This window comes from Triticum urartu, chromosome 5A, assembly GCF_056163025.1.
Source record: "Triticum urartu cultivar PI428250 chromosome 5A, HENAU_Tu73, whole genome shotgun sequence".
Lineage (NCBI taxonomy): Eukaryota > Viridiplantae > Streptophyta > Magnoliopsida > Poales > Poaceae > Triticum > Triticum urartu.
Window position 1 is genome coordinate 69,683,676 of NC_141877.1, and position 23,244 is coordinate 69,706,919.

Sequence of the window (23,244 nt, forward strand, 5' to 3'; positions counted from 1 at the left end):
GGAATTTGTTAATGTCTGGTTGTAGAAAACCTGAAGTTGACCTTAATTAAAATACATCAACCGCGTGTGTAACCGTGATGGTCTCTTTCCGGCAGAGTCCGAGAAGTGAACACGGTGTTGGACTTATGTTTGACGTAGGTTGTTCTAGGATCACTTCTTGATCATAGTTTCTCGATCGTGCTTTGCCTTCTCTTCTCGCTCTCTTTTGCGTATGTTTAGACACCATATATGCTAGTCGTTTGCTGTAGATCCACCTCATACCTTTACCTTACCTATAAGCTTAAATAGTCTTGATCACGAGGGTGTGAGATTGCTGAGTCCCTGTGGCTCATAGATACTTCCAAAAACCAGTTTGCAGGTGCAGTTGAACCGTGCAGATGACGCAACCAAGCTCAAGGAGGAGCTCGATGAAGATCTTGTTCTTTGTGTTGTTCCGTTTCCAGTTGATCAGTAGTGGAGCCCAGTCAGGACGATCGGGGATCTGTGTAGCACTTGGGGTAGTCTTATTTTATTTTAATTTTAATAGTTGGTTCATGCACAACCCCAATGACAAGCCAAGCAATTGTTTCATACTTTTGACATTCTCAAAACTTTTTCAATTTTCATGCAATACATGAGCGTGAGCCATGGACATAGCACTGTAGGTGGAATAGAACGGTGGTTGTGGAGAAGACAAAAAGGGGAAGATAGTCTCACATCAACTAGGCGTATCAACGGGCCATGGAGATGCCCATCAATAGATATCAATGTGAGTGAGTAGGGATTTCCAGGAAAAGGATGCACTAGAGCTATAAGTATATGAAAGCTCAAAAAGAAACTAAGTGGGTGTGCATCCAACTTGCTTGCTCATGAAGACCTAGGGCATTTTTAGGAAGCCCATCATTGGAATATACAAGCCAAGTTCTATAATGAAAGATTCCCACTAGTATATGAAAGTGATAACATGAGAGACTCTCTACTATGAAGATCATGGTGCTACTTTGAAGCACAAGTGTGGTAAAAGGATAGTAACATTGTCCCTTCTCTCTTTTTCTCTCATTTTTTTAATTTGGGCCTTTTCTCTTTTTATATGGCCTCTTTTCTTTCTCTTTTTTTTATTTTTTGCCCGGATTCTCATCCCAACTTGTGGGGGAATCATAGTCTCCATCATCCTTTCCTCACTGGGACAATGCTCTAATAATGATGATCATCACACTTTTATTTTTCTTACAACTCAACAATTACAACTCGATACTTAGAACAAAATATGACTTTATATGAATGCCTCCGGCGGTGTACCGGGATATGCAATGAATCAAGAGTGACACGTATGAAAGAATTATGAATGGTGGCTTTGCCACAAATACGATGTCAACTACATGATCATGCTAAGCAATATGACAAAGATGGAGTGTGTCATAATAAACGGAACGGTGGAAAGTTGCATGGCAATATATCTCGGAATGGCTATGGAAATGCCATAATAGGTAGGTATGGTGGCTATTTTGAGGAAGGTATATGGTGGGTGTATGATACCGGCAAAAGGTGTGTGGTATTAGAGAGGCTAGCAAAGGTGGAAGGGTGAGAGTGCGTATAATCCATGGACTCAACATTAGTCATAAAGAACTTATATACTTATTGCAAAAATCTACAAGTTATCAAAGCAAAGTATTACGCGCATGCTCCTAGGGGGATAGATTGGTAGGAAAAAACCATCGCTCGTCCCCGACCGCCACTCATAAGGAAGGCAATCAAAAAATAAATCATGCTCCGACTTCATCACATAACAGTTCACCATACGTGCATGCTACGGGAATCACAAGCTTCAACACAAGTATTTCTAAAATTTACAACTACTCAACTAGCATGACTTTAATATCACCATCTCCATATCTCAAAACAATTATCAAGTATCAAACTTATCATAGTATTCAACACACTCATAAGAGAAAAAATTTATTCTTGAATACCTAGCATTTTAGGATTTAAAGCAAATTACCATGCTATTAAGACTCTCAAAATAATCAAAGTGAAGCATGAGAGAGTAATAGTTTCTATAAAACAAATCCACCACCGTGCTCTAAAAGATATAAGTGAAGTACTAGAGCAAAATTATATAACTCAAAAGATATAAGTGAAGCACATAGAGTATTCTAACAAATTCTAAATCATGTATGGCTCTCTCAAAAGGTGTGTACAGCAAGGATGATTGTGGTAAACTAACAAGAAAAGACTCAAATAATACAAGACGCTCCAAGCAAAACACATATCATGTGGCGAATAAAAATATAGCTCCAAGTAAAGTTACCGATAGAAGTAGACGAAAGAGGGGATGCCTTCCGGGGCATCCCCAAGCTTTGGCTTTTAGGTGTCCTTAGATTATCTTGCGGGTGCCATGGGAATCCCCAAGCTTAGGCTCTTTCCACTCCTTGTTCCATAATCGATCAAATCTTTACCCAAAACTTGAAAACTTCACAACACAAAACTTTAAAGTAGAAAATCTCGTGAGCTCCATTAGCGAAAGAAAACAAAAGACCACTTCAAGGTACTGTAATGAAATCATTCTTTATTTATATTGGTGTTATACCTACTTTATTCCAAATTCTCTATGGTTTATAAACTATTTTACTAGCCATAGATTCATCAAAATAAGCAAACAACACACGAAAAACAGAATCTGTCAAAAAGAGAACAGTCTGTAATAATCTATAGCTAGCGCAAGATCTGGAACCCCAAAAATTCTAAAATAAATTTCTGGACGTGAGGAATTTATCTATTAATCATATGCAAAAGGAATTAACTAAATATCACTTTTCAAATAAAAATGACAGCAGTTCTCGTGAGCGCTAAAGTTTCTGTTTTTTACAGCAAGATAACAAGACTTTCCCCAAGTCTTCCCAACGGTTCTACTTGGCACAAACACTAATTAAACACAAAAAACACAACCAAAACAGAGGCTAGATAAATTATTTATTACTAAACAGGAGAAAAAAGCAAGGAATAAAAATAAAATTGGGCTGCCTCCCAACAAGCGCTATCATTTAACTCCCCTAGCTAGGCTTAACAAGCAAGAATAGATCTAGGTATTGCCATCTTTGGTAGGCAATCCATAAGTGGCTCTCGTAATAGATTCATAAGTTAATTTAATTTTCTTTCTAGGAAAGTGTTCCATGCCTTTCCTTAATGGAAATTGGAATCTAATATTTCCTTCCTTCATATCAATAATTGCACCAATCGTTCTAAGGAAAGGTCTACCAAGAATAATAGGACATGAAGGATTGCAATCTATGTCAAGAACAATAAAATCTACGGGAACATAATTTCTATTTACAACAATAAGAACATTATTAATTCTTCCCATAGGTTTCTTAATAGTGGAATCCGCAAGGTGCAAGTTCAGAGAGCAATCATAAAAATCGCGGAAACCTAACAAATCACACAAAGTCTTTGGAATCGTGGAAACACTAGCACCCAAATCACATAAAGCATAGCATTCATGATCTTTAATTTTAATTTTAATAGTTGGTTCCAACTCATCATAAAGTTTTCTAGGGATATAAACTTCCAATTCAAGTTTTTCTTCATAAGATTGCATCAAGGCATCAACGATATGTTTAGTAAACGCTTTATTTTGACTATAAGCGTGAGGAGAATTTAGCATGGATTGCAACAAGGAAATACAGTCAATCAAAGAGAATTTTCATAGTTAAATTCCTTGAAATCCATAATAGTGGGTTTAGCAACATCTAGGGTTTTAATTTCTTCAATCCCACTTTTATCAAATTTAGCATCAAGATCAACAAATTCCGAATTCTTGGAACGCCTTCTAGGTAAAGGTGGATCATATTCAGTCCCATCATTATCAAGATTCATATTGCAAAACAAAGATTTAATAGGGGACACATCAATAACTTTTAGATCTTCATCTTTATTTTCATAGGAACTAGAAGAACACGCTCTTATAAAGGCATCTTTCTTAGCACGCATCCTAGCGGTTCTTTCTTTGCACTCATCAATGGAAATTCTCATGGCTTTGAGAGAATCATTGATATCATGCTTAGGTGGAATAGATCTAAGTTTCAAAGAATCAACATCAAGAGAAATTCTATCAATGTTCCAAGCCAAATCATCAATCTTAAGCAATTTTTCTTCAATCATAGCATTACAATTCTTTTGCGAAGTAATAAATTCTTTAATATTAGATTCAAAATCAGAGGGCATCTTATTATAATTTCCATAAGAATTGTTGTAGGAAATACCATAATTATTAGAGGAATTACTAGGATAAGGTCTAGAGTTGAAATTTCCTCTATACGCGTTGTTACCAAAATTGTTCCTACCAACAAAATTCACATCCATAGATTCATTATTATTCTCAATCAAAGTAGACAAGGGCATATCATTAGGGTCAGAAGAAACACTCTTATTAGCAAATAATTTCATAAGTTCATCCATCTTTCCACTCAAAACATTAATTTCTTCTATCGCATGCACCTTTTTATTAGTAGATCTTTCAGAATGCCATTGAGAATAATTAACCATAATATTGTCTAGGAGTTTAGTAGCTTCTCCTAAAGTGATTTCCGTAAAAGTGCCTCCTGCGGCCGAATCTAAAAGATTTCTAGAAGCAAAATTCAATATGGCATAAAAAATTTGTATAATCATCCACAAATTTAAACCATGAGTAGGGCAATTATGTATCATTAATTTCATTCTCTCCCAAGCTTGTGCAACATGTTCATGATCAAGTTGCTTAAAATTCATAATATCGTTTATAAGAGAGATGATCTTAGCGGGAGGAAAATACTTAGAGATAAAAGCATCTTTGCACTTGTTCCATGAATCAATACTATTTTTAGGCAAAGATGAAAACCAAGCTTTAGCACAATCTCTAAGTGAAAAAGGAAATAGCTTCAATTTAACAATATCAGTATCCATATCTTTCTTCTTTTGCATGTCACACAAATCAACGAAGATATTTAGATGGGTAGCGGCATCTTCACTAGGAAGGCCGGAAAACGGATCTTTCATGACAAGATTCAGCAAAGTAGTATTAATTTCACAAGATTCAGCATCGGTAAGAGGAGCAATCGGAGTGCTAATAAAATCATTGTTGTTGGTATTGGTGAAGTCACACAATTTAGTATTATCTTGAGCCATCGTGACAAGCAAGCAAACTAACACACAAGCAAATAGAAAGCAAGCGGGCAAAAAGAGGCAAAAAGAGAAAGAGAGGGAGGATAGAGAGAGAGCGCGAATAAAACGGCAAGGGTGAAGTGGGGGAGAGGAAAACGAGAGGCAAATGGCAAATAATATAATGCGGGAGATAAGGGTATGTGATGGGTACTTGGTATGTTGACTTTTGCATAGACCTCCCCGGCAACGACGCCAGAAATCCTTCTTGCTAGCTCTTGAGCACTGCGTTGGTTTTCCCCGAAAAGGAAGGGATGATGCAGCAAAGTAGCGTAAGTATTTCCCTCAGTTTTTGAGAACCAAGGTATCAATCCAGTAGGAGGCTACGCGTGAGTCCCTCGTACCTGCACAAAACAAATAAATCCTCGCAACCAACGCAAATAGGGGTTGTCAATCCCTATAAGGCCACTTACGAGAGTGAGATCTGATAGATATGATAAGATAATATTTTTGGTATTTTTATGATAAAAATGCAAAGTAAAATAAAGGCAAAGGAAATAACTAAGTAGTAGGAGATCAATATGATAAAGATAGACCCGGGGCCCATAGGTTTCACTACTGGCTTCCCTTGAGAGCATAAGTATTCTACGGTGGGTGAACAAATTACTGTTGAGCAATTGACAAAATTGAGCATAGTTATGAGAATATCTAGGTATGATCATGTATATAGGCATCACGTCCGAGACAAGTAGACCGACTCCTGCCTGCATCTACTACTATTACTCCACTCATCGACCGCTATCCAGCATGCATCTAGAGTAGTAAGTTAAAAACAGAGTAACGCCTTAAGCAAGATGACATGATGTAGAGGGATAGACTCGTGCAATATGAAGAAAACCCCATCTTGTTATCCTCGATGGCAACAATACAATACGTGCCTTGCTTCCCCTACTGTCACTTGGAAAGGACACCGCAAGATTGTACCCAAAGCTAAGCACTTCTCCCATTGCAAGAAAGATCAATCTAGTAGGCCAAACCAAACTGATAATTCGAAGAGGCTTGCAAAGATAACCAATCATAGATAAAAGAATTCAGAGAAGATTCAAATATTATTCATAGATAGACTTGATCATAAACCCACAATTCATCGGTCTCAACAAACACACCGCAAAAAGAAGATTACATTGAATAGTTCTCCACAAGAGAGGGGGAGAACATTGTATTGAGATCCAAAAAGAGAGAAGAAGCCATCTAGCTACTAACTATGGACCCGTAGATTTGAGATAAACTACTCACACTTCATCGGAGGGGCTATGGTGTTGATGTAGAAGCCCTCCGTGATCGATGCCCCCTTCGGTGGAGCTCTGGAACAGGCCCCAAGATGGGATCTTGTGGATACAGAAAGTTACGGCGGTGGAATTAGTTTTTGGCTCCGTATATGATCGTTTGGGGATACGTAGGTATATATAGGAGGAAGGAGTACGTCGGTGGAGCAATAGGGGGCCCACGAGGGTGGAGGGCGCGCCTGGTGGGGGTGGGCGCGCCCCCTACCTCGTGGCCTCCTCTTTTCTTTCTTGACATAGGGTCCAAGTCTCCCGGGTCTTGTTCGTTGAGAAAATCACGTTCCCGAAGGTTTCATTCCGTTTGGACTCCGTTTGATATTCCTTTTCTTCGAAACCCTAAAACAGGCAAAAAACAGCAATTCTGGGCTGGGCCTCCGGTTAATAGGTTAGTCCCAAAATAATATAAAAGTGGATAATAAAGCCCAATAATGTCCAAAACAGTAGATAATATAGCATGGAGCAATCAAAAATTATAGATATGTTGGAGACGTATCAGGTTAATACATATATATGAATGAAACTCAACGGAAATGATAGTGTAATAAAATCAAATTGTGAATATTATTGCTCACGCACATCAAATTGTCTTTTAGAGTAGCCCCGCTTATCTTTGCAAGTCACGTTGTAGATGAACTCGCACACGTAGTATCCACAGTAATCATTCCCTTGTTCCTGCCACAAGCACTTTACGAGAAATAGAGGTCAATCAAACTGATAATGAAGTATTATAAATGGCATTGATGAAAGTAGATAGAATCAACGGGAGATGCACGGAACTAGCTAGCTAGTAGTACTTACTTTCGGGTATGTATATCGCAGCTCCTTCGACAGTCACGGAGCTTCTTTGGTGAACTTTTTCCAAACCCTGCAAGACAAAGAAAATAATTATTACTTGAGATATCAGGAAATGAACAAAAAGTTGCCGATATGGTGCGATAATGATCAATTGAACTTATTTGTTGAGAATTTTAGTCATGTCCGCATAAGTCTCGGAATCTTTTCATCTCGAGTCTAAGACGGTTACTAGTCCCTGCTCAAGCTTAATCTCTAGGAGAATATAGTGGAAGCTGTGCACGCATGCATAACTCATCAATCTCTCCTCTCTCCCTAATAATAATAAAGCACGAATTGAGTCTCCGGGTTGACCGTCACAATACGCTTCTCTTCTCGTAAATTTACGCTTCAGTTTTTTTCCTTCAACATGTCTATTTTTTTTACGTATCCAAGGTGGTACTAATCTATCTATATATATCCCCGTTGCGTTGTTGTTTTCGTCCGCCTCGTCGCTCCGGTAATTTTCACTGTGCAGCTTCGTAAGTTAATTAATGGGCCAAAAAAGTTAATGGCCCACTGAAAAAGGTCGACCTCATGACCTGCCCTTTTCCCTCCCCTGCGGCTGTAGCAAACGGAATTTGCTTGCTAAATTTTCAGGTTCTAATTAATAGTCCCACCCCGCCTCTTTACAGCAAAGCAAAGCTACTTATATACGTTTGGAGTTGCGAGAATCAACAAGCCAAAAAGTGGATGAAATCCAAAAAAGCAGCCTAATACAAATACAAAGGGATTGCAAAGAGACCAATCAAAGAGGTTGAGAAGAGGCACATGAAATCCGTAGTTTGCCCAGATTAACAAAAAGGGTCGCAGCCGATCCTAATAAAAAATAAAAAATATGACCGCAGCTAACTAAATTGGTGGTTGGCTGTGCAGCGGAGCAGCCTAAAGACCCCTGTGACACTACTAGCGGCGGCACAGCAGGGTCATTCACAAAGGAGAAGAACGAGAGAGGGGAGAGTGGAGGAAGGAGGAGCGCCAGCAACAACCCAGGAACACCACGACGCCGCCACAGTCGTAGCAGCGTGAAAAAGCTACCAGCACTGCTCACCGCCGCTCTTGCTCTAGGCAGAGGTAAAGTAGAGGTATGGTGGTGGTGCCAAAAGAGAGAGGCAGAGAGAGGACGTATATGACGTGTGGAGTAACCAGCACAACAAGACGACTGGTTTCTTCTAGCAATTCTTTTTGCGGGTTCTTCTAGCAATCAGCCAATGCGATATTTTTTTGGAGGGTAGCTAACGCGATACTTTGGGTGATAACCTGTGCACGCATGTCGATTGGTAAATGTTTTCCTGTTTGTAATTATTACTGTTCATTGGGTTTGGATCCTTCACTGACGGATAAATATCTCCAGGTCCATCACGCGTGCACGCATGTATTTGTTCTCCGAACATGCACATTGCCTGATTTGATGCTAAATATATATTTTTGCCAGGCTCGATTTTGTTATGTTTGTCTAAACTATTTTCTAACAGCAGATATCAACTTGAACTTCAAGCCGTTTATCAAAAAAACTTGAACTTCAAGCCAAAATGATCCATAGTTTTAAAAAGGAGTACATGGAAGAAGTAAAACATTACTATTATTTAAACAATACATATATTCTAATGCTTATGTGCAGTGTAATTAAAATAATTTATGAGTAGTTACCTATGCTCTAATTATGATGCATAATCTAACCAATTTATTTTTTATCAACACAGTCTTGAAAAATCTCACGTGGGAAAAAGAATGCGCAAGAAAAAAGAAAATATGCAGTCAGAACAAAAGAAAGATAGAACAGATCAAATTACATCTAACCGTGAATTGAGGCACAACAGACTAAGAAAAGATCAATCCTACATATATTGTAATATAACAGGAACATAAAAGATATATACGATAAGGATTTCACGGTTAGCACACGAGAGAAGCATACTTGCTTTGGCGTTGCACAATGTATACCACATTTTCATTGTCTGATGTCAGTAAATCAAAATAAGCACTATGTGTGCGATATTTTTATTATCAGTACTCTAATCTAAATATAGAGTTGTTCACCTGATTAGTTGACTAGGATTATGTCCTATGTTCTGGACTAGTGCCCCAAAGAGTTCTATTGTTAATTGATCCATTATATTTGTCATCATCAAACTTATTCTTTACCATGCCAACCTAATTGGGACAATTGGCATTTGCTTCGCAGCGAAGCATGTCAACTTATTTTCTCCCGTTGCAACGCACGGTCTCTTTTCCTAGTTACATTACTATAACCTCGCTCGAGTAATAAGGGAAACCGAATATGCACAAGACAGTAACACTCCTTTGAAGTTGTAAGGAAAGAGTATTTTATCTTTGTTTTGATTTATTATCAATGATTTGAGCAAGTTGGCCTCGGCATCTTTGGCGCTCTTTTTAACCTGAAATTCATCTATGAGATTTGGGTTAATGAACCCAATATCATACATTTCTGCACTCGACAATCTTCGATCTACATAATATAGTGAGGATAATTATAAATACATTCAATGAAAGAGCTGAGCTATATATAGAGACTTAATGACAGAAGTAGTACTTACAGACAGTAGCAAGTGACCGTTAATTTATCGAGGGCCTTTTGATTGAAAAACTGAAAGAACTCCTCAAATGGAATAGTCAACAAATCAATTCCAACAAGGTCGTGCTCCTCTTTAACTCTCAGATACAAAGTATTCGGCCCCCAGACTCTCTGCAGGTTTTCATGTACCAATCATGGAATCTTCGCATCATCGTTGTTAGAGATTTTTCATCTTTGACAAGAGGCTTCCCGTAATGGTATTTGTGTTCTTCCACCTCCAAGAAATCATAATGTACATCGTCGGGCAGGTAATCTCCAAGATTGCTATAAGTGGGCACCATCCTCAGATCATTAGCGACGATATCGCTAGACACCTTGAGCGGGGGGCACGATTGGTCCGCTTGTTCGCCGAGCTAGGCAATTTTTTTCCCAACTCGTCGTTCTGCTAACCTTCGATCACTGATAGTACTTCCCGACCGCTCCGCTTCGATATATACCTTTACAGTAATGCACTCATAGTTGTTTTTCAGCGGAGACTTTGGTGGTTTCCTCAGGGCATCGATAATGCACTTTGCTTTCACCGGATCTACCTTCTCCTCCGGAGGTGGATGTCTCTTTGCTTTCACCCCTTCAAAGAAGTCATTCATTTCTTTTTCCACAATCTTTGCGTTTTTTTCCATGGTCCTCTCGTATGGTAACTTCTCTAGAGGCTTGAGAGGTGGACCGAATCTGTATTGCCTCCCGCCTCTGGTTGTACTGCTAGACGTCGGAGCAGACGGAGCGGCTGCGGTTGACTTCTTTCATTCTTGCTTATGAGGCGGAGGACAAGGACTACGACGCGCCGGAGTAGCCGTAGCGGCAGCGGGTCTCTTCCGCCCTTGCTGGCGAGGCGGAGAAGGAGGAGGCTGGCTGCTCGGGCGCGCTGGCGCAGGCGGAGAAGGAGGCGGAGTGCCGCCACGCGCCGGAGGAGGCTGAGTGCCCTGATCACTCACCGGAGGAGGAGGCGGAGGAGGAGGCGGGGTGCCCTGACTCGCCGGAGGAGGCGGAGGCGTCCAGTTCATAAGGTTGATGAGCTCCTTCCGCCATAGGCATGGAGTCTTCAGAGAAGAACCCAGCCGAGTCTCCCCTTCATCGGTAGGGTGGTCAAGCTCGAGGTCCTCAAATCCTTCCGTTATTTCATCCACCATCACCCTAGCATATCCTTCTGGAATCAGCCGGCAGTGAAAAGTTGCGCCAGGTTTAGGAGGTGCAACAGAGCCAATAGCCGCATTGACTTTCAATTTGATCCATTGCGTCATAAGGTGGAAATTTTGAGACTCTGTGATTAAGTCCACGGGGTAGCTATCAGGAGCCGTGAAGACAGGCTCCAGCTGCTGCAGCTCGGTAGAAGCCATGCTGCTTCTCCGCTGAGATGGCGGGGTAGCTTCGGGGGAAGCGTCGGCAGGTCGCTTGTTGCGATCTGCTTCTCGTTGCTCTATCGCTTGTACCCTTGCATGCAGCGCCTGAATTTGGGTCTGCTCCACTTTCTTCCTCCTCTCCTGGCATTTGTAACCGCCTGCGTCCAGAAACCTAGCCTTCCACGGAATGGAGCCTGGCATGCCTCGTGTCCGTCCAGGGTGCTCAGGATTCCCGAGGGCCATTGTGAGCTCGTCGTTCTCTCTGTCTGGAACGAACGTCCCTTGCTGCGCTGCCTCGATATACTCCTGAAGCCTCGTGATGGGTATTCTCAGTTGCTCGCCCGTCCAAACGCACTTCCCTGAAACAAGGTCCAAGGACCGCCAACCTCAAAGAACCAAGTCCGGCAATGGTCTGGCCAGTTCAATGTCTCTGGTTCGACCCCTTTATCAATCAGGTCATTCTCAGCCTTGGCCCACAACGGCCAGGCTTTGAGGTAGCCACCTGACCTCGTGTGATGGTGATGCTTCTTCTTCACAGCATTTTTCTTGTTTGTCACTGACATCTTCTTACTCTTGTCCGATGTCTTGTGGGCCACAAATGCGGGCCAGTGATCTCTGATCTTCTCATACTGGCCGGTGAATTCTGGTGTCTTGTCTTCGTCGACAAACGATGTTTTCAGCTCATTCTTCCACCTCCTGAATAGTTCTGCTATCTTCTTAAGAGCATGAGACTTGATCAATTGCTCTTTAACTGGCTTCTCCGGATCCTCCTCTGGCGGTATGGTGAAATTTTCCTTCAGCGCGGTCCAAAGATCATCTTTCTGCATATCGGAGACATAAGACACCTCAAGGTCTTCATTCTTAGGATTTAACCATTGGTGGATACTGATCGGGATCTTGTCCCTAACAAGAACCCCACACTGAGCAGCAAGTGCTTCCTTTGTCTGGATGGGTTCAATCGGCATGCCATCGCGCGCGATTGCTGTGACCGCAAACCTTTCATCTGAGCGTAACTTTTTCTTCGGGCCTCGTCTCTTTACGAAAGTTGTGCTCGATCTGGAGGGCTAGAAAAAAGAAGAAAGATGAGAGTTAATTAATATGTGTACATATACCAAAACAATGAATGCATCAATTAGCTAGTCAGCACAGGCTTAACTAAAATATATACCTGGCCGGACTCGGCTCGGTCACCGGAGCCGTCATCACCGTCTCCTTCTTGCACCGGCATTGGGTCACCAGAGCCGTCATCACGGTCTCCTTCTTGCACCGGCATTGGGTCACCGGAGCTGTCATCATGGTCTCCTTGCACTGGCATTGGGTCACCGGAGCCATCATAATCATAGCCTGCTTCTTCACCCTGTCCTTCCAGACCATCGGTTTCGTTGAGAAACGACATGACGACATCACTTCCTTGTGCAATTATGTCCCCCAACACTGCTTTTGTTGCTTCGTCTCGGGGGTGCTCCATAGTTTCTGCAAATATTTACAACATGGCAATTATTATTCAAACATGACAGATGGATATATTAGTGGCAAACGTAGAACTAGCTAGCTAATCACAATAAGGAATCATATTAGTGGCCTCGACGTTGCTTCTCTAGGGTTTGGGGTGGCCTCGGCAATGCTTCAAGGGTTTGGGGTGGCCTTGACAACGCTTCAAGGGTATGGGGTGGCCTCGACGACAACGCTCTTTTAACTTGGTAAATTTGGGTGGCCTCGAGAGAGTTTGTCGGGTAGGGGCGCGGCGGGAGGGGGTAGGAGATCGACATCGTTTTTTCTAGGGTTTGGGTGTCCTCGAGAGTTTTGGTCAAGCGAGAGGGCCGGGGGTGCTCCCGTGGTATAAGTTATCACAGTCGAGAGGGGGTATATATATCGACCGCCCATCATGTCGAAGTTATTTTGGAACGGAGTTCCTAATAAAAATTAAGAAGAGGAAGTAGAAGATAAAAAAAGAGGGGAAGAAGAAGGAATAGAGGAGAAGAAGAAAAAATAGACTCTATTTCTTCTTCTTCTCCTCTATTCCTTCTTCTTCTCCTCTTTTTTTTTCTTCTTCCTCTTCTTATTCTTCCTTCTTCCTTTCTTCCTAGCTAGATATATAAAACTTTTCTAAAAAATGTTATCGGGAAGGGGGTATATCGACCTCCCCTCATGTTGAAATTATCGGGAAGGGGGTATATCGACCCCCACCCCCCTCATCATGCATATATAGCTACCACATACATATATACATTGAAAAAAATTGCATATATGCAACAAAAACATTAATACACATATGAACAAAAAAATACATATATGAACAAAAACATGCTCTGAACAAAAAAATTAATCTAATAAGAAATTAATCTAATAAAAACATGCTCTGAACTTACATATAGCCACATACATACAAATATACATTATATATATGAACAAACAATTAATCTAATACAAAATAAAAACAGAGACGAACCGGCGCGGCGGCTCACAACGGGGGCGTCTGGCGATGGCGACGGCGAGGGAGGCGAGGGCGCCGGTGTGCGGGGACGGGCCACGGGAAGGGGCTCGGGCGCGGATCAGGGCCGGCGTGGTGACGGCGTCGGAGGCAGGGCGGCACGGCGACGACGTCGGAGGCAGGGGCGCGCGGCGCGGCGATGGCATCGGAGGCAGGGCGATGACGGCAACGGCGACGAGGAGCAGCACTGGGGCATCGGGCACGAACTAACGATGAAATTGTGAAATTTTCACAAATCCAGCTTATATATTCAGAGCATTGGTTCCAGTTCGTGGCACCAACCAGGACCATTGCCACCTTTAGTCCCGATTGGTGGCACCAACCGGGACTAAAGGGGGGCATTGGTCCCGGTTGGTGTCACGAACCGGTACCAATGCACCCCTTTAGTCCCGATTTCTCGCACCAACCGGGACCAGAGGCCCTGTGCTACACGCATCGCGGCCAAAACTTTAGTACCACCTCGCTAGTTGAGAGAGCTCGAGAGTGGTTTATCAGTGCTGCTGCGCCAACGCTCTCGAGCTCCTCTCAACTGCAGGCTTTCGGGCCTAATTTGTCACGATATGCTTGTGGGCCTACTGGGCCTCCAGCGGGCCTGAATCCTGGCCCATGGTTGGGTTTCTAGTCATATTCAGGCCGTGGTGGCCGACTAGGTGGCACTTTTTTCAATTTTTTTGTTGCTTTATTTATTTTATTTTGTTTCTACTTACAACAAAAAACTTATTGTTCCTATTTTTATTTATTTTATTTAAGTTTATTTAATTTACTTTTATAAAGTTTATTTTGTTTCTACTTCTTTATTTTATAAAAGTTTATTTTATTTTATTTTATTTTGTTTCTACTTATTTATTTTATTAGTTCACTACAAACTAAGAAAACAAATGTGTACATCTTGGGATTCAACAATGATTGTAACTATTGAATTGTATAGACCATTACATTTGAAGTCAATAGCCTAATATATCTATTTCACAATTTGAACAAATGATTAGTTCACTACAAACTAAGAAAACAAATGTGTACTCCCTTCGTTTTTATTTAAGTCCGTGTATTAGCATTGGTCAAAGTCAAGTTTTGTAAACTCTTAGAAAGCTTATAACAAAAAATATTAACATATACAATAACAAATAAATACCATTAGATTCATTATTGAATGTACTTTCACATCATACATATTTGTTATGGTAAATGTTTATATTTTTCTATAAACTTGGTCAAACTTTAGGAAGTTTGACTTTGGTCAAACCTAATATGCAGAGTTTACTACTACTACTCGCTAGTTGCTTAGCCAAATCACTCAACACGCCACACAGGGAGTCCAGTGTCACAAAATTTTGAGGTCGGCGGGAAAATCTCCCGCGACCCTGATTCGAGCAGTGGGAAGTTACCATCATAGCTTTCGGAACAGGCCTACGGATGACGCTTGGTAGGGGGCTGTTTTCGTAACTTTAGGTTCACCCTACCCAGCCAACCCCACCCCGGCACCCAGAGTAGTACACCTGAATACTCCCCATTTTCTATCCCCACCGCAAAATAGACTTCTCCACGGCACCGCAGCCTTCGTGCTCCTCCCCTTTACATCGGCGCACTCGTCCACCGCAGCGCATCTGCCTCATCGACGACCTCGTACGCCGCACTGGAGCCGGTCCACCGTCGTCGTCGTACTCGCAGCCTCTTCCCCGGCATCGTCTTCCACGGTCTCGGATCTGCTTCCCGGAAGCCGACGCCAAGCACAGAAGTACCACCGTCGTGGACAATGAACTGACTCCCATTGCCGATCATGACTCACAGAGGCCGCCGAGACCATCGTTCTCCTCCTCGATTGGTAATGTGTGTATTGAATCAGTTAGCAGTACATGTGCAGTTCCAATTTTGTTCATACCTACCCTTCAAATTTCCTGGGTGCTATTGTTCCCGTAAAAGTAATTGGTTATAGTCTCCATTGTCCAACAGAATATCAGCTTGTAATTGTGCGTCGCTCATGTATCGCGCTGTGCTTGGGTAGGTTTTTCATCTGCAACCAGTAGTGTGGCAAATGATGGAAAGGTTTTTAGAACTAGAAAGATGCCCATGCGTTGCACGCATCAAGATGCATTTGTATGAGTAGTTTATCTTGTGGGAGAAAAGGATGAACGAGGGAATGCCTTATTTGCAAATCTGGAGAGGGGTATGGGTATCTTTTTGCAAAATTCCCATTTGTTTCCTTCCTATCTGTCAGATATAAATCGGACGGCCTATATTGCAAGAAAAAAAGTATAGAGAAAAAAAGTAGACAGTAAAGGAAGTAGAGATAAATATTAAATATTAAATAAATATAACAGTAGAGAAGAGAGTAGAGATAGCATGTTGAGATTTTTAAAGCGCCACGCGTTGCGATTCTGTTGGAGATGCTCTAAGGCTGGTCGTAATGGGAGTATCATAGGTAGTATCATGCATGCCAACTAGGCAAATTTCATGAGGTGGCATAGAATTAAATAAAGAAAGATCATGATACTGTATCATATTAAATGTTGTGCTACTATGTGTCATGCATGGTAATGAATGAAATCACCTATGATACTAACATATGATACTATGCACTACGGATGTAGTATCATATGCATGATACTAGTCTATGATACTTGCCATTATGACCAGCCTAACATGGGAGACGAGTGCTTTAATGTTGCCCACAAGATGCGCGAGTATTACTAGTAGTATATTTTTCTTGCCATGTTGAGATTTTAAAACCATGAGTGTGAACATGCAGAGGAGCAATGAAGACCAAACACGGGATATTCGGGACATCTTCAAGGAGCGTGGCAAGTTAAAGAGGAGCTGCACCGGACCTGCAAAACGAGCTTTGGTAAGTAACACCCTTTCAATTACTTTCATGTAGCCTCGTGTTCTTTGATGTCTATATGTTGTAGTTTCTGTTTCTGTTAAGCGTGGTGTTCTTCAATGTGTAATAAGAAGAGTCTTAATCGTCCTAATGCTTTTGTTTTTAGCTTGATGTAGGAAGTGGGTGTTCTCACCTTGTAGTCTGTTTTTATTTTTTTTCCTTTTGAATTCACTTCTCCGAGTTCTGTTTATCTAGCTTCTACTAAATGGATCTAGGTTGCTTTGAGTATTGATCTAAAAAAGAAGTAACTTCATGTCAGGATGCAGTTCCTGCGAGGAGGGAAGTATGGTCAACCTCGAGATCATGTTTCCAAAATGAGGCTAGATTACACACAAGGTGCCAGTTCCATAATGATGCTGGATTAGACACAAGGTGCAAATTCCCACATGGTGCTGGATTACACACAAGCCAGGTGGAGTCGTCAGCTGTTCGTGTCCTCGTGGCATCAGTAAAGGCTGAAAGAAAGCGTGCAGCAGCCCTTGAGAATGTAGCTGAGTTCCTGAAGAAGCAAAAAGAGCAATCAGATGCTCTCTTCACCCAAGCCAAAGAAGAGATGGAAGAAGCCAGAAATAAGCTAGCAGAGGCAGAGCAGGCTAGGCGTCTCTTGCTATCTAAAACTGTTGTCATTACAAAATTTCCATCATAATAGCTAGGTTCAAATGTTTATCCAGTCAGCATGCATGTTGTGATGTCCGTGCATCTACTGATGTGGCACAAAATGTATTTTTTTCAGGTCATGTAATAACAGCAATTACTTTCCAAACAGTAACAGACGAAGCATTGGAGATGGTATAGTTCACGCGCAAGCCCGACATTCCAAGTTCAACTTCCACATCAAACTCATGTTTACAAATATCTACACATTCATACATAATGTCCACAACCATGATTCACTTCAAAGCCAAAAAAATTGAGGAGAGTTATAAATGAAGAAAATCCTTTGCTAGTTCCTGCTACCAGTGTGAGCACAACAAGTCAAGACCATGCGTAAATTAATTATATTTTAGTCATTTTTTGTGTTCTAAAATGCCTGCCGGCTCGTGGAAGGACGTGTTGCCGGCACACGCGCGGATTCAATGAAGGCAGGCGGGGCAGTCTTAGGGTCTGTTTGGTTCCAATAAGTCACCTGACTTATAAGTCAGGTGACTTATAAGTCACGCCTGTTTGGTTGTCACCTGACTTATAAGTCACCTGACCACACCTTCCCACCTTGTTTTTTATGTAAAGATGATGGGACCCACACAAAAGAGGGTGACTTATAAGTTTTAAGTTGGGTGGAGGAACTTATGACTTATAAGTTGGGGTGGCTTATAAGTTGGGTCCGTTTGGCAAAATAAGTCACTTTTTCACTTTTCGACTTATAAGTTGGTGACTTATTTGGAACCAAACAGGGCCTTAAGCTGGTTACACGCGGCGAGGCGGCGTGCTCAGCCGGGCCTGCAGCGAGTGCGGCCCTCTTGGCCGGCGTGCCGGTTCAATGCCTGCGCTATGAGAGGTCGCGTCCGTGTCAGAGCAATTACGCGGCGAGGAGGCGTGCTCAGCTGACTATTCCTACAAAGGTGCTCCACCACATATTCAGTACCCATGAATGCAGCAATCGTGCACCTAGGGTTTTAGGGTTTATTTGTTAACGTCGCCTTTACGTAACACTCATGTGTGCGAGACAGCGAGAGGCCGACTGCGTGCGTGCGCCTCTTCTCTTCGTATATGTACTCCACCGTTTGTATGGTGTCCAAAAAATTATAATAACTACTAGCAATGTGCCAATGCATTGCCACACGATCAAAGTAGATTAATACATATTCACCAATTTGATAGAAAAAAAGTCTAGTTTTGAAATATGTATATCACTAAAAATATGTTATGTTTCACTCAAAATATATTTCTTTGGCGGTTTTGATGAGATAAGGGAGGAATGTTGTTGGTTTCAAGATTCGAGAAGTGGTATATGTCTAATTTCTACTCTTACTAGCAAGATGCCCGTGCGTTGCACAGAACATCAAGATCTTGTGGGAGAAAAGGATGAACGAGGGAAGGCCTTATCTGCAAATGTGGTGAAGGGTGTGGGTAAATTGCCATATTTTCCTTCCTATCCGTCAGATATAAATCGGGACGACCTACATTGCAGGATGGCAGGCCCACCATCATCACCAACTCTAATTTTTTATCCCTACTCTTATAAAAAGCATTGTCGGTGATGATCGTGTGCCTGCCATCCTGCAATATAGGTCGTCCGATCTATATCTGACGGATAGGAAGGAAACTATGGCAATTTTGCAAAAAGATACCCACACTCCTCTCCACATTTGCAAATAAGGCCTTCCCTCGTTCATCCTTTTCCCCCACAATATAAACTACTCATACAAATGCATCTTGATGTTCCGTGCAACGCATGGGCATCTTGCTAGTTGTTGCAAAAAGCCCATGTGTGTGTGAGAGAGAGGGAGAGTGGAGGAGGACGGAGTGCATGTGTGACAAAGACACAAGGAGTGTGTGTGCGATAGGTATCAGCTTAAAATGAGGCGACAGTATGTGTGTGCACAATCGAGAGGGCGTGTCTCAAGAAGGGAAGAAAAATCTACATAGATACAAGGAGCGGGAGAGAGACATGTATGCGATGGTGGAAGCACGAGTGTGCGGGTGTATAAACCTATCTAGAGGCTAGCTAGTCGATAAATGTTTGTGAGAGAAATACGAGTAGGGGTGCGAAAGCGAGAGTTTTGTGTGTGTGTGTGAGGGACGGTTGTCGGGAAGGGGAGTGGAAGCAGGAGTTGTGTGTGTGTGTCTGTGAGAGAGAGAGGAGACGGTAGTCGGGGTTTTCTGATCGGTAAACAAATGAATAATGTGAGTCTGGGATGGAGACGAAAAGGAGACCGCAACAAATGTTGTGTCTACAGGAGAGAGAGAGTAATTTTAGTGGTATGAGTCATATGTAGAGACATATAGGGTGTGTGAGAGAATCCCATAGAGAGAAAGACAAAGTGAAATATGAGTGGAGACTGTGTGTGTGGCGGTGAAAAAGAAAGCTTAGGTACCGAGTGATACCAGAGAACAGTAGGGACGTGAGAGATAATGAAAACCGTGTAATGTATAATGATAGGGAGAGTATGACACTTCTCAAGGGAGACATCGAGAGACCATGTTTGCGAGGATAGGAGAAACATGAAGTGAGCGTGCAGGTGAGCTGGAGAAAAGAGAGTGATAGCTACCTGAAGGAGCATGCATGCGAGGGAGATGGGCGTGAAAGGAGTGAACAAAAAAGGGATTCAAATATTTCAATTCGAGATGATGATACATGTAATCCATACTCGAACCAAAATTGATCTATCAAACATGCATACTCATATGAATTCACGCACATCTATGTTATTTAATATGTAGATATTACTGATCCATACATTTTAGTAGAACATAATTTGGTTAAATTTTTTCGAATTCAACCTTAAGATTTTGAGATCGTTGTATTTGTAAATCATATTATACATATAAAGGAGCAGAATTCTTTGTTGTGCTTTTGAAATTATATATAAAAAATGATGTATATAGAATGTAATTCCAATTGAAAATGGATCCCACCCGGAAAAAAAATAGAATACAAACGGGATTTGAATTGAGTTGGCACGATAAACGTGCACTCTGCAAAATTTGAACGAAGCGGGGAAAGTCGCAGTAACCGCCCGAAACCAAAATCTGCGAGATGGAAATCACTACTGCCTATCCCTGCCACGCAAAGCCTATCTGCTGGATTTCTATAGGTTTCGATAGGGGTAGGTTTATAATTTCACCCAAACGTGACGTAACCGCCTCTCACCCGGATTCATACACAGTGGGTGCCAAAACACAGTGTGTCCTCGGCCGAAATCGACTCCCTCCCCGATTCATATTCATATACGGTGGGCGCCAAAACGAACTCTTGTCGGTAAATATTTGGTGTATGCGAGATTACTGTCCTATCCCCAACCGACTAATGTTGCTGTGATGTAGTAGAAATTTGAAATGGGGGCTAAGTTTGTAAATTTCCTCACATTTGATACAAGCGCACCCTGAATACATGGTTCCCCCTTCCTCTCTACCTCCCTTTTCCCCATTCGTACTCCTTGAGCGCCAAAACACCCTCTCCACCCCACCCTCCTCCGTCCGCCACCGTCCGCCACCCCATCCACCGCCGTCCTCCTCCACCATGCCGGAGCTGATACCCTGACGCTGCTATCCATTACAAGAGATCGACCTCTCTCATCCATGGCTTCGGACCAGGATCCTTGCATCCCGTCCTCTCGCTTCATCCCCGCCGTAGTCCACCTTTCTGGCGCCGCTCCTATGACCGTCTCGTCCATCGCGCCCCGCCGCCACCGTCTACCCTCCTAGATCTGCTTCCACACCGCCGACAGCCATCGCTACCGCAGCACCGTCAAATTCTCAGTAGATGCGTACACAGCGTCGCACCAGAGGCGGTACTCTTTCGTATCTGCTCAACTTATTTATCGCAGCAAGAAAATAGATCGCCACTGCTTTACTCTGATTTCTTGTCTTGATTGTGAAGTTGCCTTTGTCCGGTTTGCACCTTCAGATCCGCCATGGCATGCTCAACACTATACTCCCAATGCTTATGGTTTTCCCCTTTTATATTCCACAATAGTTAAATCACAGCAGACTAAATTTCAAAATTGGGTCAGTCGATTTTTCAGAGCTCGCCGGAGTTCGCTGGTGCGATCGAAGGGGCTCGGGTGGTTGTGGGGCCTCGCCGAACGAAGAAAACTCGATGCGGGTGGGGGTTGGGGCGGGGGTGGGGGTGAGGGTGGCGGAGGAACACAAGCGGTGGGGGCCGGTGGTCCGGCCGGCGGCCCGTGCGGTGTTGTGTATGGAAAGAATCAGAGACGAGGAAGAAGAAGGGTTAGGAGACGTAGGATCTTCATCCAACCGCCTGAAATGGTCGAGAGACAGCTGGGAGTTGCATTCTTAATGCGCTTTGGTTCATCATGTGTGGGCACTGCGCAACCAACATTTTATTATCCAAAATATGCTTGCTCTTCTTTACCATGTTCCTCTTCCGTTCTTCTTTAATATGTACTCTCTCCATTCCTAAATACAAGTCATTGTATAGATTCCACCATGGACTACATATGGAGCAAAATGAGTGAATCTACACTCTAAAATGTATCTGGATACATCTGTATGTGATCCATAGTGGAAATCTCTACCAAGACTTATATTTTGGAATAGAGGGAGTATGATAGTAGTACAGTATGTTCCTTGTACTGAAGATGAGCAGGGACATTTGCAGTGTAGAGGTCTATACGATCGGTTGTGATGGACACTTTGAGCCTCTTTGATTCGTAGGATCTTGTAAACATAGGAATAGGATTTGTAGTGGCCTGCCCACTTGAATCCTATAAGAATAGCAAGGAAATGCGGGGAGTTGTGTCACCTTTGAGAGTTACACTGATATTAACAGTACCGCACCTTCACTTGAAGAGAGCTAGTATCCGAAGCCTTTCTAGCCATACCGGCAATACTAGCACATATATTCCAGCAAGTCCCACATTGCTGATTTTACTCTGATGCTTAAGGTTTTCCCGTTATATCTACACTATGATCTGTGTAGCTGATTTGTGTCGCACTAGCAGCAGTCCACTCTTGAAGCTAAACACTGCAATGACTTACAAAATTGGCACCAAGGCATTGAGTTCCATTCTGGATGCAATGAAACTCATACGCTCCCCACCTGTTGATTCTTGTTCAGAATATGATCCTAATGACTATTCCAACCTCGAGGAGTCAAAGGAAGATGGCATGTCCTGTTCACCCATCAAGGTGCCTGTTCTAATTTGGCAATGTTTTATTGATTGCGGGTATCTTGCATATGTTGTCTTGCATTTCTTCTACTTTGTTGCACCGCCATCTGCTTAGTTTACTCATCATATATGTCGAGATGCCATGCCCATCCATTATCAATACATATTCCATCTATCATCATACCATGTTTCTCCACTCAAATGTTGTTCTTGTGCATCAGACATCAAAAAGGAAGAGGGTGATTGCCAAACCTGAAGGAGCACCAGCAAAGTCCTTGAAAAACGTGGTGGTGCCGGAGAAATCAGACAGCACCCCACTTATATTGGATGTACAACCAGTGACACAAAACGTAGGACCGACTCTAGCAGACTGTACCCATACTTCACTGGCCACACCACTAGCCCCACCACACAGGACATGCACTCTAGCAAAAGGTATACCGATTTCATTTGCCATAGCACCAGTTGTACGATAGAAAAATCCCACTCCAGCAAAAAGTACAGGAAGTCCACCGGCCGAAGACCTATCCCAACTGCAGAGACGGCCAATTCCTGCAGATTGGAACCCCATTCCATTTATTCCCAGTTTAAAATACAATGCTTTCAATGTTGTTAGGGACTACGTGCATATATTCCCATCATGGGAAGATTATTGTGAAGACAAACACCATTTTCACATCTTCCTGTCCAACTTACGTGTAACTGCTATTATTCATGGTTATTATTTTTCCTGTTTTCTGTTGATTGAACACATCAATGATTTACATTACATTGTTGTAACTAGGCGAGGGTCAATCTGGATAGTCATGACGAGCAAAGCTTGCTTGTGCTTTTCAAGGAAGCATTGCAGCAGTATCGGTGTTA

The 23,244-nt window shown here is 42.4% G+C and overlaps 1 long non-coding RNA gene across 1 annotated transcript; it reads right to left on the reverse strand.

Annotated features, from left to right (window-relative positions):
• Positions 1-6,242: 6,242 nt before the first annotated feature.
• LOC125555661 (uncharacterized) lies at positions 6,243-8,385 on the reverse strand. The gene is made up of 3 exons (XR_007304805.2): positions 8,276-8,385; positions 7,254-7,320; positions 6,243-7,139 (listed from the first exon to the last, which is right to left on the reverse strand). It is a non-coding gene; the product is annotated as an uncharacterized LOC125555661 (long non-coding RNA).
• Between the last annotated feature and the right edge of the window lie 14,859 nt (positions 8,386-23,244).